Source organism: Anomalospiza imberbis, chromosome 4 (genome assembly GCF_031753505.1).
Source record: "Anomalospiza imberbis isolate Cuckoo-Finch-1a 21T00152 chromosome 4, ASM3175350v1, whole genome shotgun sequence".
Taxonomy (NCBI): domain Eukaryota; kingdom Metazoa; phylum Chordata; class Aves; order Passeriformes; family Viduidae; genus Anomalospiza; species Anomalospiza imberbis.
Window position 1 is genome coordinate 51,219,749 of NC_089684.1, and position 5,019 is coordinate 51,224,767.

Here is a 5,019-nt window from a genome sequence, read left to right on the forward strand (position 1 = left end):
TTGTTTTGCATCTGTTTCCTAGAACTGGAGAGGCTGCTTAGCTAGCATATTGCCATTACAAGACATTTTATGGTGAATTCCAGCGGATTAAAGCATCAACATTTCTGGAAGGATGTGCAAGCTCTGCAGTATTCCATCCATACCATGTTCTCTGTTTTTTGTTCCACTGCAAAATATGACATCATTGTGCCTGACACCTCCGAGAGGAGCTCTCGGCTGCCCGTCATCTGAGGCTGTAACAAAACAGCCAAGGAGTGCAGTGCCACCACACAGGCATTGCAGCTGCCCTGTCTAAATCCTCTCACTGGGATACATCTGTCAGATGAAAAACTCAACGTTGTTTGCTTGTTACTGGTGTAGGGTTTTGATTAGGTTATGGTTTGGTTTTGGGGGGAAAAAAATCAACACAGAGGAGGCAAGGAAATAGGCTGGTGAACTGTAACTGTACAGAAGCTTTTTGATTTTGAATCATACTGCACATCTGCTCACAGCAGCAGGATTGCAAAGGTGCCTGCTACAGATTGTTGGAGCATCAATTATTCTTTGGAAACACCCTATCTTAAAATGCAATTCATTGCTTTAAGCAAAATTGTATTCTGGATTAAGCACAACTTTTAAAGTGCCAGGTGAACTTTTATTATAACAAAGTCAGAAGACAAGAATTTGGCACCAACTTGCTTCTTTGCCAAGTGCATGGATCTTCTCTCCGGAGTAATGGTAGATTTCATTCTGAGACCTTGTATTCCCAGAAGAACAGGTCAGACTGATTCATTTCCTTCAGCTTTGTTGGATTCAGTACCATAAATATACAAGAAGCTCCTACACGTTGAGGTTACCACTCCTAATGTATTTAAACATATAATGCACAAAGGGATATGTTCTTTTTCCTAGAAAATTGCTCATTTACTCTCCTGACCCTGCTTTGAATGAAAACCCCAATTTTCATCCCGATAGGCAGGGCAAGCTTCTGGATGTTTAGTATTAAACTTGAAACATCCATCATTAGCGAAATGAGGAAACTTATTTTTCTTTTAAACAAATGGTAGGATATGACAAATGTCATAAACAGAGCTGTACGGATCATAAGCTGTACAGGATTTACAAAAATAGTGCCACCACATTTATAATAATTTTTTACCCAGTGCAGTTCTTGTGCTGAGAAAACTGGTGCTGTCACAAAGTACAGTGCTGCTAAAATTACAGCTATTTTTTTTCTGTTGTAGATTAATTTATAAAAAGGTTTTAAGTGCTAGATAGTATTTTATGTTTATTTTGTGATAGTATTAATTTCAAAGAAAACTGTGATCGAAAAATTAGTTTACCATGCTTTGCACATGAGCATCTTACCGACTCAGCAGCTCAGCTTATTCCAATCAAATATAAATGCATCAACTAGCTACTGGCCATGATTTCAACACAGAACTACTATTTCTGTATTTTTAAGGTATCACTGTATTTAGGACCAGCATGCGTGACAAACTGAAACACAAACCAGGGGATGTCACACACTGCAGCTGAGAGAAAACAATGTAATTTACAAAAGGATTTCAGCTCCGTCCTTCCTCTCATCTCTCATCAGCTAAAATGCTTGTTTTTGTCTGGCTGCACATCACTTGTGATGTGACTTTCATATTTGACAAAATAAACATGCAGAACTTGTAGGCTGCCTTTTAATGCTTTTTTTCATGTCTTGTACTGAGCTGAAATTATTTCAGGTATAATTACTTACAACAGACACTAATGCATTTCAGTTTGCAAACAGGTTAGTCTTCAGAAATGTAAAGTGGAAATGTGTACAGCACCCATGGTTAGAGACAAATAAGATTAATGACTGTTGGGGTTTCAATGGGCCATTGTGTGTAAAAGAACTCTAAGTAGCACCCCAATCTTCATACCATGCTATTAATTTGAATTGCTAAAACTCAGTGAGCTCCTTATGAAATAGCTGACATGAAATAAGCTGACATGTAAAGATTTGCAATATGTAAAGAACTGCGAAGAGAAGAAACACCATGCACAGAAAAACAAGTGATGAAAGTTTAAAAAAACCTGAGTAACACAACAAAAAGGTATAAAAATTTGTATTTATATTATGACAAGATAATGATACAACACAATACTCCGTGTGCTACAGAACGTAGCAAGCGCCATGTACGTGTGTACAAATGAATCTGTATAATACAGTAAAATGCATCTCACAGACTATGAACCATTCCTTTGGCTCTGGGACCCAGAGGCTCTGGCACAGAACCCACTTGCTAACACCTTTAGGCAACAATTTTACCAGTAAGCAGCAGAAGGCTCTCAGTCAGTGCTTCACCTGCACCAAAATTTCATCTTAAACATCCATCCTGCACAGACCCTTCCAATGCCATAAATCCTGTGTAACCACAGTTTATGCCTCTCGTGCAAAATGAAAGAAAGGAATTCTGAACTTGGGGCACCTTCACTCTGCTTTGCCAACAGGCAAGCCTCTGGCTGGGCATGCCTCCCCAGGAATCCTTTCCTGGGCTTATTTACAATATTTCAGGCAGAGAGAACAGCCAAGGTGACCAAATGGTCTTTTCTGTTTCATATATCCCCTGCGTTTTAATTCTGGGTAGCTACAGAACACACTTGGATGTTTTCTTTACAGCTGCCAATTAACAACAGTGCATTTCGACAGTCACTTAAGCAAATTGGCTCATTTCATTGCTGGCAAAATTAATTTCTGATGTGTTTGCCCCATTAGTATTTGTAGGGAGTACAGCTCTTCCTTAAATGGTTCCTAAAGGGTCTCAATTATTCTTCCATCAATTTTGGAAAGTGTAAGTTAATGGATTATGTATCAGCACTGTTACTGGCTCATACCACATGCAACCAATGACCTCTTCCATTTAAAAACAAATTTAACAGATTTATGAAAGAGTAATTTGTTTTGAAGACATTCCTTTATCGGCAGCATCCTAAAATGAAATGTATAAAATTAATATTACTTAATTAAAAGCTGTGATGATGTGGTTCTTTTAAAAAAATGTGTTTTTTTCCACATGGCTGATCTGCAAGGATGAAAAAAATTCACCACTAATTACCAGTCTGCCAAAAAGTTAGTAAAATGGTGAAATAATCACTTGTCCAGGAGCAGAGACTGCTCTAAGTACCTCCAGGAAAAGCAGAAGTACCGGCCCGGAGCAGGTCTGCAGGCAGAGCCCACACTCGTAACTTCACCTCTTTTGGTTCTCCTCACCCAGTTCTCCTCTTTTGGCATTTTAAGTGCATCCACTGAAATGGGTTATGCAAAGTGTACAGTCAGATGCTCAGAATACTGGTGTTTATCACTCTAATTTGTTTGTAGATCAACGAGTAACTTTTTTTCTACTTCTGTAATTATATGCATGTGGCATAGTTGAACCCATACTCATCCATGTCAAAAATAAAACACCATTGAAGTGAGTCTTAATTCTGAAAGTTAGAACAAGTTAGATGTGTTAGATTTTAAGTAGTTTTTTTCAACTCCAAATCTTATACTAATAAATTAGGATTGGAACTCATCTATAAACACATCAAAAACTGTCCTCATGGATTTTTGGGACGCTTTTTTATTTCTGTTTTAACCTGCTAAAACTCACTCTGAACCAAGTTTGTTCTTTGCAGAAGACAATACAGGATCCAGTCTCTGGTTAATAATGTGTTGCAAAGCTTCTAGTGCCAAACGTGCTCTTTTCAGAAGATAAATAAATCAGCTGCAATGAGCCTGGCAGGGTACAAGCTGGGCAGAGAGAGGATGGATGCGAAGGAGGATTCATCCTCTGAATTGCAGTGGAGAATATGCAGAAAGAACTAACAATTTTAGACTGGTTTTTTTGTGCCTCCCTCCAGTGATGCCAGAGTGCAGGCACGGAGCTGGAGGAAGCACTAATCCAGGAGCAGTGCAGAGGCGTGTATCCTCCGACACCTGCGCGCTGCAAGGGAAAGCCCTTCCTTTCTTCTCCCCCAGGAAACAGGCCAAACCTCTATGTCTCCAGAAAAAGAACTTTGCGATGACTTCATCTCTCCAGAGCCCCTTCCACAGAAAAAAAGACCTAGGAGCCCTGTAATCTTGTCCCTACTCCTTTTCCGATGTGGTAACTGCAGAGGAAATGGATGAACTGAGCAGCAGCACCTCCTCGCCTGCTAAAAGCGTGGCCTTGACAACACGGCAGAGCTGCCAAGGCGGTGGCAGGATTTTATCTTGCAGCACTTTGCTTTTTGCAGTCCCACTGCGGGCACAGGTACACTTGTGCACACGCACGGGGCACGCACACAAGTATCCAGCTGAGAAAAAACAATTAAAAAACCACTGTTTGCATCCCAATGTGCTGTGGCCACAGGCAGTGCTGCACTGGCTGCTCAGCAGCAGAACCTGGGAGAAGATCAGAGCCCCAACTGTCCCCCGACTGCAGCTCTGCTGGACAGCCCGGCCCCCAAACCTGACCCTAGGAACTGCTGTGCCATTGGTCTAACGGGGCTGCTGCTGTCCGGGGGCTGCGCCTGAAAATTCCACCTTAAATTGGGCTGTGCTCCAGGGAGAATGACACAGGCAGTATGGTGTCATTTTTCTCTACCAGCGTTAATAGCTCCCAGCTGTAACAACTGAAAAAGTAAAAACAAATAAACCCTTTTTATTTCCACTCAAGATTATTCGAGTAATTTTTATTGAAAATATAAGATCTACAAAGCCATGGATACCCAGCGTGGAAGAACTCATTAAGTTAGCACATTCATCTTTAAAAGGAAAATTTCAGGTTGACCTAAGGTACAATAATGTTCAATTTAAAGTCTCGTTTTTCCTTCTGTAAGTTTCAAATCTCTTTTCATTAGGAGGTTCTGTGCAAGAGCTGCTTGTCATGAAAGGAAACACTTTACAATCCATGAATGTGTTCATTATATAATAAATGAACAGCAACAATATACTAGCCTCTTTTTTTTTTTCCTGTTAACAGTCGTGTGTTAAAGTAAACTCTTATTTTTTTTTTTCCATGATTTGGAAATTAGTTACAT

At 40.1% G+C, this 5,019-nt stretch overlaps 1 protein-coding gene and 1 long non-coding RNA gene across 6 annotated transcripts in view; one reads left to right on the forward strand and one right to left on the reverse strand.

The window, feature by feature from the left end:
• Positions 1-143: 143 nt before the first annotated feature.
• LOC137472946 (uncharacterized) lies at positions 144-4,384 on the forward strand. Its single transcript, XR_010998521.1, has 2 exons — positions 144-757; positions 1,445-4,384. It is a non-coding gene; the product is annotated as an uncharacterized lncRNA (long non-coding RNA).
• A 272-nt stretch (positions 4,385-4,656) lies between these two features.
• Positions 4,657-5,019, reverse strand: part of MXD4 (MAX dimerization protein 4) — a 44,461-nt gene continuing 44,098 nt past the window's right edge. For all 5 annotated transcript variants that reach the window (XM_068188487.1, XM_068188486.1, XM_068188483.1 and 2 more), the window contains one exon: positions 4,657-5,019. This exon is cut by the window's right edge and continues 2,422 nt beyond it. The gene's annotated coding sequence lies outside the window, so the exon portion shown is untranslated.